This window comes from Choloepus didactylus, chromosome 9 (genome assembly GCF_015220235.1).
Source record: "Choloepus didactylus isolate mChoDid1 chromosome 9, mChoDid1.pri, whole genome shotgun sequence".
NCBI classification, from domain to species: domain Eukaryota; kingdom Metazoa; phylum Chordata; class Mammalia; order Pilosa; family Megalonychidae; genus Choloepus; species Choloepus didactylus.
The window spans coordinates 54,686,443-54,696,912 of NC_051315.1; the positions used below are offsets into that span (position 1 = coordinate 54,686,443).

At 41.4% G+C, this 10,470-nt stretch overlaps 1 protein-coding gene across 1 annotated transcript in view; it reads right to left on the reverse strand.

Annotated features, from left to right (window-relative positions):
• The window catches only part of GALNT3 (polypeptide N-acetylgalactosaminyltransferase 3), a 67,935-nt gene extending 58,117 nt beyond the window's left edge, over positions 1-9,818 (reverse strand). Inside the window, exon 1 of the mRNA XM_037849300.1 lies at positions 9,688-9,818. The gene's annotated coding sequence lies outside the window, so the exon portion shown is untranslated. The remainder of the gene's footprint in view (positions 1-9,687) is intronic.
• Between the last annotated feature and the right edge of the window lie 652 nt (positions 9,819-10,470).

Here is a 10,470-nt window from a genome sequence, read left to right on the forward strand (position 1 = left end):
AATAGCTGAAAACTCCTCAAATTTAAGAAAAGACATGAATATACACATCCAAGACACTCAACGAACTCCAAACAGAATAAACCCAAATAGCCCCAAGCTGTGCCATGTTATAATCAACCTGTCAAATGCCAGAGATAAGGAGAACTTTTTTTTTCAATTCAGTTTTATTGAGAAATATTCACATACCATACAATTATCCATGGTGTAAAATCAACTGTTCACAGTATCATCATATAGTTGTGCATTCATCACCTCAATCTATTTTTGAACAATTTCCTTACACCAGAAAGAATCAGAATCAGAAAAAAAAATTAAAATTAAAAAATTAAAATTGAAAACTTAAAAAAAACACCCAGATCACCACCACCCCCCCACATCCCACCCTATTTTTCATTTAGGTTTTGTCTCCCCATTTTTCTACTCATCCATCCATACACTGGATAAAGGGAGAGCGAACCACAGGGTTTTCACAATCACACTGTCACCATTGTAAGCTACACTGTTATACAATCATCTTTAAGAGTCAAGGCTACTGGGTTGGAGTTTGGTAGTTTCAGGTATTTACTTCTAGCTATTCCAATATATTAAAACCTAAAAAGTGCGTAAGAATGCCCACCAGAGTGACCTCTCAACTCCATTTGAAATCTCTCAGCCACTGAAGCTCCGTTTCGTTTCATTTCGCATTCCCCTTTTGGTCAAGATGTTCTCAATTCCATGATGCCGGGTCTAAATTCATCCCCAGGAGTCATATCCTGCGTTGCCAGGGAGATTTATAGCCCTGGGAGTCAGGTCCCATGTAGTGGAAAGGGCAGCGAGGTCACCTGCCAAGGTGGCTTAGTTAGAGAGAGAGGGCCACATATGAGCAACAAAGAGGCACTCAGGGGGAGACTCTTAGGCACAATTATAAGCAGGGTTAGCCTCAAGAAGAACATTTTGAAAGCCCCAAGAGAGAAGCAATGTGTTACATGCAAGGGAGCCTCAAAAAACTTAAGTGCCAATTTCTCATAAGAAACCATGCAGGCACAGAGGCAGTAGGATGACATATTTAAAATGCTAAAAGCAAAAAACTGCCAACCAAGAATTCTATATCTAGCAAAACTGTCTTTCAAAAATGAGGAAGACATTAAGACATTCCCAGATAAACAAAAGTTGAAGAGTGTCAACACTAGACTGGTCCTACAAGAAATGCTAAGGAGTTTTGCAGATCAAACAGAAAGGACAGTAGATGATTGACGTAGTAGATTTCTAGTAAAGATAATGACATGGGTAAATATAATACCAGTACTATTGTATTTTTTATTCTTAATTCCACTTATAAAAGGCAAATGTATAAAATATGATAAATCAATGGTTTTGGACTCATAATGTATAAATATGTAATTTGTGACAAGAACTAAATAAGGGTGGGGGGTCAAAGGCTATAGGAACATAGTTTGTGAATACTATTGAAGTTAAGCTGGTATCAAAGCAAACAAAATTTTTATAGATTTAGGATGTTAAATTTAGTCCCCATGTTTACTACAAAGAAATACTGGAAAAGATGCACATTGACAGAGACAGAAATTAGAATACAGGTTGCCAGGGGTGGGAGGCAAGGGAAACCAGAGGCTAATGTACAATGGGTGCAAGGTTTCTGTTGGAGAGATGGGAAAGTTTTACAAGTGGAAGGTAGTGAGGTACTGCAATATTGTGAATGTGATTAATCCCATTGAATGGTATGCTTGGGAGTGGCTGAGATGGGAAAGTTTATGTTGTACATATGTTCCGAGAAGTAAAAAAAAAAAAAAAAAAAAAAAAAAAGCAACTGAAGAGACAATGACAATTAAATGCAATATATGATCCTGGATGGGAACTAGCAAGGGAGCAAAAAAGGCTCAAAGGAACATTATTGTGACAAATGAAAAATTGGAATAAAAACTGGACGCTTCATATCAGTGTTAAATTCTTGAACTTGATAACTGCACTTAAGGTGGTTACATAAGTGAATATCCTTGTTTTTAGGTAATGTACATGGCAGTATTGTGTTCAAGGAGCATGCAGTATATAACCCACAACAACTGTTCAGAAAATGGATTGATAGATAGAGAGACAGATAGACGGACAGAAAGATATGGCAAATATGGCAAAAGTTTAAAATTTGTGGATCTATGTATCACGAGCAGAGGATAGGGGTATGTTGGAGTTCTCTTTATGGTGTTGTATTATTTTTGTCACTCTCTTATAAACTTGAAATTATTTCAAAATAAAATTTTTTTAAAAAAAGATAAAAAGGAAGGTACTCTCAGCAATGGGGAAAAAAATTAAAAGGCACAAGGAAAAAAACAATGAGGTCTGTTGCTGGAATATAAAATTCTGTTTTACAGTATATACCCTAGAGTTAAGTAAGGTTCAGATCCTGTGGAACTATGCTGAGGGCTGTGACTTTTATCCTACAAGCTACAGAAAGTTAATGAAAGGATTTTAAGCAGAGGAGAATGAAGTTGAGATTCATATTTTTAAAGAGATCATTACCTCAGGGGCTCTGCTGAAGATGGATTTAAGGATAAGAACTTCCACTGAGATATCAGGTAGGAGGCAGCTATAGTACCCCAGTCAAAAGTTGGTAAGAGCCTGAACTAATGCAATGAAGAGGGGAGAGGAATATGAAAAAATAAGTAGGTGTAAAACATTAAGAGGGTTCAGTGATCTGATGACTGTGAAGGCTAAGAACAAAAAGTAAAAAGTGACCTCTGGATTTCTCTCATGACCCTAGATAGTGGTACAGTTCTATGACATCTTTCCCATAAACCCTCCTGGGGTCCAAATGTGTTTCAAAATTCAGAACCTTTTGATTTTAGAAAGGTGACATGGCTCATATACCCTGTATCGCAAGCACCCCCAGGCCCTGCTGGGGTATCACATAAGCAAGCACATGACTCTTTCTGCAGGGTGACACATCAATAACCCCACCAAGTGTAAGAGACAATAGCCTCCTGACAGTCCACTCAGGTTGCTGGGGATTGAATCATGCCCCCCACAAGAGGTATGCTCAGGTCCCAGCCCTGGTCCTGTGGGGGTGAACCCTTTGAAGATGTGATTAGTTAAGGTGTGCCCAAACTGAATGAGGGTGGACCTTAACCCAATATGACTGAAGTCCTCCTAAACAAAGGAGCTCCGCAGGGCCCAGCCAGAGCTGGAAGTCAACAGCACCCAGAAGAGAAAGGAGAAGACACAGTCATGTGCTTTGCCATGTGACGGAAAAGTCAAGGAATGACAATTGCCAGCCTGCCAGAAGACACTTACCCCAGGAGGAAGCAAACCTTCTAGTCTCTGAAATCTGAAACCATGAACCAATAAATTCCTCTTGTTAAGCCAACCACTTGTATAGTATTTGTTTCAGCAGCCGAGAAACTAAAACAGTTTTTGGTACTGCAAAGTGGAGTGCTGCTATTGCAAATACCTGAAAATGTAGAAATGGCTTTGGAAATGGGTAAAGGGTAGAGGCTGGAAGAACTGTGAGGGCTCAAGAATGAGAGATGTAGAGAAAGTTTGTATTGTCTTAGAAAATACATATTTCATCATGATCAGAATGTTGGTAGAAATATGGATGGTAAAGGTACTTCAGTGAGGCCTTAGAAGGAAGTGACGAATGTGTAATTGGAAATTGGAAAAAAGATGATCCTTGTAACAAAGTAGCAGAGAACTGGGTGAAACTGAGTTCTGATGTCAGATGGAAGACAGAACTTGCTAGCAATGAACTTGGATATTTAGCTAAGGAGACTTCCCAGCCAAGCAAGGAAGGTCCAGCCTGGTTTCTCCTTGAAGCTTATTCTGAAATGAGAGGAAAGAGATAAACTCAGGATTGGACTGTTAAGCACAAGGAAACCAGCAAATAATAATTTGGAAAGTTCTTGGTCTATCCAAATAGAGGGCTCTGAGACTAGGGCCAGAAGTGGCTCTATCAGGGACATCCCTGAGCTTCTGGGAAGTGAGTCCCGGTGAAGAGAGCTCCATGTGAGGGTTTAACTAAACAACTGTTTGCTAATGAAGATGTGGCTGAATATGGATCCAATCAGCCATTTTAGTGGAAGTCAAGATTGGAAATATAGTTATCCAAGAAGGATCTGTGGAAAGTTCTATGATCTGATGGTTTGGATCCACTTGTACTGCATGCAAATTCCTCTGTTTAGAGAGAGTGCCACCACTGCAATGCAGAGGGCAGGGCCTTCTGTCCAGTGTTCGGGGAGATCATGGCTGCTGTGTATGTGCTTGAAAAGGATGGGACTGCAGCTCCATCCATCCCAAATGACTTTTGACCTTGATATCTAATGGAGTCTACCCTGCTGGTTTTTTAACCCCTGTTATCCTTCCAATTTCTCTCCTCTGGAATGGGAATGTCCCACCATTGTATACTGGAAGCAGCTAACTTATTTTCTAGATTTCACAGGTCCACCAGATGGAGGAATTTTGCCCTAGGGTGGACAACACCCATAACTGATTTTGATGAGACTTTGTACTTGGCATTGCTACTGAAATGACTTAAAGCTTGTAGGATGATGTGATGGAATGAATGTATTTTGCATGTGGGAAGAACATGGCTCTCGGAGGTCCAGAGGGCAGACTGTTGGGGAATGAATCACATCTCTCACAAAAGACATGTTCAAGTTCCAACCCCTGGTCCTAAGGGTATGAACCCATTTGTAAATAGGATCTTTGAAGATATTATTAGTCAAGGTGCACCCAAACTGAATGTGAATGGGCCTTAATCCAATATGGCTGAAGTCCTTATAAGCAAAGAAAACTGCATGCAGAAAGAGAAGTCATAAGTAGCAGCATGAAACTGGAAGTCAATGGAACTCAGAAGAGAAAGAAAACACCACCATGTACATTGCCATATGACGGAAAAGCCAAGGAACCCCAAAGATTGCTGGCCAGCCAGAGGATACCAATCCTGGAAGAAAGCAAGCCTTCTAGCCTCTGAAACAGTGAACCATTAAATTCCTCTTGTTAAGCCAACTCTTATGGTATTTGTTTTAGCAACCAATTAAATAAAACACATGTCTTGCTCCAAATGAATTCAAGTCAAGTTTTGTTGAAAAATGAGTTACCAAAATTATCATTTTCAGAGGTTTTTGGACTTTGGAATTGTGAATAAGAAATGGTAAAGCTGTACTAATATCTGAAGATAGAATACAAGAAACAAAGCAAGTTTTCTTGATGAGACAAAGGTTCTGGTTTAAACATGTATAATCTCAGATGTTTATGACATCTTAAAGATGTCCAGCAAGCAATGGTATAGATGAACAACTAGTTGGGACACACTGAAATGGAAACAATTACAGGGAGAATGTGCATTGAGGCAAATAAATTCTATTTAGTGCCAAAAATATGAGCTCAACTCAGAGGATGGCTCAAGATGGTTCCATCTATTTGTCAATAGTCACTAATAACCTCGAATTCAGAGTGCCAATTTTTTTTGCTTTGCCATAAATTAATGTACTTTTGGTGTCTTGCCATTGCTGAAGCTGAATTAACATTGAATTAAATGTTGCCACTGACAGTACATGAACTGTGTTTAAATTACCCAAATTACATACAGCTCATTCTGGTACTAACTAGATGCATAATTGAACAGGTAATTGAAACTACTTCCTTCTCAATCCACTTTTTATATCCATAAAAGATCTGTCATTCCTAATGTATTTTTTTGCACTTTATGAACCAGAGAACTGAATTTGTCTGAAGATGATTCAGGCAGTGATCATTTTCAAAATATTAAATACAGTAATATTTTCTTTAGGAGAAAAATTCTTTCCACCAGGAATGTGAAGGCAATTTAAAAATTGAAAGGCTTAATCATCCAATCAGAGCTCCAAGACTACATTCTTACAGGATACTCAGAGGGATATTTTGTTCATTTCCTTAAGCCTCTCTACTAGAGATGCATAAACAGATCTAACACACATGTGTGAGTGCTTCTTCTTTGATTGAGGGAGAAGGAGGACCAGAAACCTTCTTGAGGAAGGTTCTGACAGGCTGAAAACCCTGCAGAAGCGTGAATGGGCTTAGGCCTCTCCTAGTATATGGGAACCAACACAGAAATTGGCTTTCCCAGTTTCTTAGTTGTTCTCAAGGTCTCTGACCAAAAAGTTCCAGAATGTCGGAGACCAACGGATCTCTGTTGCTTCTAGCATCAGAGAAGCACCAGGAGAAACCACATATTTTACTCTGAGCTTTCTATGGAAGGTCTGACAGGGCTCTACCAATCACTTTGGGTTTGGGGAAGTCAAACTAAGGATGTTTCCCAATCATTATAACAGGTTCAACAGCAAAAAAAGGGAGCGGAGGGGGTAATTATGCTTTTGAAAATAATGTGATAGCAACTATTTACAACATAGTATATTTTGATGTTCTGAATACTTTATGTGTCAATTCACATCATCAGAATTAAATAAAGTGAAACCACTGGCTATTATTATTCTTTTGCAATACAGGTTTTAAAAATTTACTCCATATACTGTATTAGCATGGATTGAACCTCTCAACCTAGTCTTTTTTGGAAAGATGGGGTGTGATTCCTACATCTTTTATACCTATTTCATAATAAAAAGGAAAAATTTTAAATATTAATAGAATACAAACCAAATAATAAACTGTCCTGTGTTTCCTTTAATAACTTTTTCAGATTCCCCCTAGCACTATAACTCAAGACATAAAACATAGCTTAGAACTAAACTAGACAAAATTCTTTTTATCTCTCAAACATTCACTTGATAATTGTTACCATCAGCATCCTCTCAAGAAAACCTTTCCCGTTTTTCCTGTCCCCAAACACACTAGAGCATGCTGAGAACCCATTTAAAATACAATAATGTACAAGGAAGTTTCATGCAGTTTCTAATATTTGAGAAATTTAATCTACCACCAAGGTCCTAAAGCCTCATGCCCTCCAACAAGTGTTTAACGAGGTTTGCAGTATGATTTTATGAAAAAAGAACAGTTTGTGTGTGTGTGAACACACACGCCACAGTACACTGATAGAAAAATCAGCCATTTAAAAAAAAAAAAGTAAATCCAATAGGATAGAACTAATTTCTCATTATAGAACTCAGCCCATTAGTAGTCATAAAATCATTCCAGTGTGCTCATATCAATTTTTAAAAAATAAAATAGAGAACATTCATGTAATAAAGTTAAGTATTGTTCTGTGAAAACTGTTTCATTTATACGACATGCACACAACTCACTAGAGTGTACTGACTTGAGGCACAGAAAGCATTTGTTACTGAGGAGACTGCCATCAAAAAAAGCTTATAATATTTGGTGTTGAGGAAGTAAGCGTGCTTGCCAACCAAAAATCTAGAGTTGCAAATGGATGGATGACCCTGAGACTATGCCTCATAAAATGTTTTAAGCCAATACAATAAAAGTTCAAAAGACTTTAAATTTGCATTATCTATGTTGAGTCAAAAATTGAGCTGTGGCTCTGAAATACTTAGAAAGGATTAAAGATATGAATCCATGTGGCATCTTCAATCTATATGTGATCCCCAATGAGAGGAAGAGCATAATGTCCTCACTGACATCTGGACAAGCAAAAATTAGGATAAATCAGAGCTGGACAAATGGCTGCTACTCTGTAATCGCAAAGGCTTTACAAGCTATCTAAAAGAAAAAGCATAAACATCTTATGATCAGAGAGAATGTGGGTGGTGAAAAGTGAAGATAATATGAGCCATGAGTCAGGTCACTGCAATAATGATGCCATTTCTACCAACAAATTGCTGGGTAAACTGAAGTTAAATTACCTCTCTCAACTTCAGTTTATCACAAACTGGGTCTGCAAAGCGACAAGGAGGAATCTCAGAATACCAGAGCTAGAGGAGATTCCTAATGTTTTAAAGGCTTCATTACCTTAATCTAGGGAAGTTATTATTTTTCCTGTTTTAGAGAAAGACTTATTGAGGCACACTGCCACACTAGATAATGAAAACACATTACATTTCTCTCTAGAGGTAAGACTAAAGATAGTCTAATAACATCTGGTCCAATAACCAAGGGAGATTAAATTAATATTCCAAACTCAGAGAGCAACACCTGTATCTAATTTGTAAACAGTCTTTAGCACACATATTTTTCTATATGGATTCAGGATTAAGAGGGTAAGAAAGGCTCTGTTGAGAGAAGCAGAAGTGCACTGGTTGAAAATATCATTATTAATTATGTCCTCTTAGTCTGTGGTTGGTTTTTTATTTTTTAATTGCATCTCTTTAACTGTATATGCTGCCTAGGGCATTTTAAATTAAATGAGCAATTTTAAATATTAAAAAATAGCAAAGATAGAATTAAACACAATCTAGGGAATGAGATTGCCATTTATTATCAAAAATTTCTATGTAAAAGTGCTGGTTAAAGCTAAATATAAATAAACTGCTCTGAATGTTTAAACTATCATGATTCGACTTCAAATATTATTAAAAGTAAAAGTTAAAGAAATCGAATTGTAGGATATGACTTTAACCTCCTGTATTTTAGCCCCAAACTCAAAGAAAAATTTATACGATAGAGGAAGAAACAGATATTCCCACAATAGAAATTCGCAAATTAAAATGCAAGAAATTTCTAATTTATAAATATAATTTATGAGTTTAAACGAATGTCTCCATTATACAGTATAACTTCAATAGCTAGTTATGTTCCTTTAACAACGTTTTAAAAAATCAGAAAAATTGGTAACTCGATGGGATTCTAAAAACAGAAATAGTTCTTTGAAGAGAGAGAAGGAAAAAAAGACCAAGGTAAGCACCAGTTTCACCCTTAATTCTCAGGCTTCAAACAAGCCTAATTAGGCAGGGAGAGGAATTTGGGTCTGGCACACCCAGGTTCAGACGTGGCAAGATCCTGAAACAAAGTTTTTTCGAACCTGTGAGTCATGCCACAGGAAAACCGTAGCCGCGATATACAGGTCCTTAAATCAACAGGTCCTTTAACGAGATAGAGTGCGGTTGGTGCGTGGCAGTTGGATTTCTTCTACCATGAAGAAAATAACTCCTCCAAATCAAACCAGAAAGTGGGCGCAGCTCTGGCTTAGGGAACGCACCCGGAAAAATGTAGAGCAAAGAGAGGGATGTCCGCGTCCCGACCACAGAGCTCTTTCCAAACCACTCGGAAACCATTTAAATGGCTCTGGCGGCAGCGGTTTCCAGCCTAGGACCGTCTGGGGTCCGGCTGGGAAAGTTGCCCGGCAAAGTCATGCCCTTCCCTGTCGTGGGTTTGGCTCTCCCGGACACAGGGGCGAGAGGCGACCAACAAGCTGTCAGCCCGAGGGGAAACGGGGCCGCCTCGAGCCTGGCCCACCCCTACCGGCCCCCACTCTGCGACCCGCCCGGGGACCGCCCGGGGCCACCAGGACTTCGGCCGGATCCGGATCTTCTGGAGCCTCCCTGCAGGCACTGACTGGGAGCACTGGCCAAGAGGGCAGACGGGGCTATCCCCGGGTCGCCACATCCCGCGCACCCCGGACACCCCTTCCGGCGTCCCCCGAGGTGCAGCTGGAACGCAGCTCTCGAGACCGTCCCAACCGGCCACCGAGACCCTAGCCCTCTCCCCAACACGTGAACCTCCGCCGCCGTCCCACCAGCCCCTTCGGTGCTGTTCAGGGGCCACCGGCCCCCCGCCCCCAGCCCCAGCGCCCGCCCGTCGGCTTACCTGGAGGGCTGGGTAGGGCAGGGCAGCGGGAAGCGGCGGCCGGGCGGGCGCTGGACGTGGGCCGGGCGCCAGGTGCAGGTGGCGGCGGCGGCTCCGGTTGCTGTCGCTACAGTTGCCGCTCAGTGGAGCTCCTCCTCCGCCACCGCCTCCTGCCTTCCCGCTGGGCCTCCCGCGTTGCCAGGAGAGGCTGAACCAAGTCTCCGCTTCCTCCTCAAGTCTCCCAGGTGAGCTCCAGTCTGCGACGTCGGCAGGGGCGAGGCCCCCGTCCCGCGCCTGCGCGCCAGCCTCCCGCCCCGCCTAAACTCTACCTGAGTGCTCCAGGTGAAGACCAAAAGCGCGCGGCGCGGGCGGGCGCCGTCCCGGCCAAGCGCGGCCTCCGCGCGGCTTCTCTTTCTGCGCAGTACCGGCGGCTGGTTCACCGCGCGAGCCGCGCTTCCCAGTCCGTCTGCAGTTGAGGAATACTGTACTAACCTGGTGATAGTGATCACCTTGTAACCAGAACACACAGGTCAGCGTCCTTGGGGGTACCCGAAGCTCTAGAATTCCCCACACACTCTTTTCCCTTCCCCTTCAGTTCTCCAAATTGAAGGGGTGAGCTGGCTGGAGACCCGGGAGCTCCGTGCCTCGGAAGACCGTAAGAGAAGCAAGCGTTGGCTCATGTGGTTTCCTTGGGCAGGGTTCAGCAGCTTCTGTCACCAGTTAGTTTCGTGAACTATTGGGTGAGCTTCCTTCTCATGTCTTGATTTCATCACTTGACTCACTTCAGCGCAGCTAGTGGTTTCC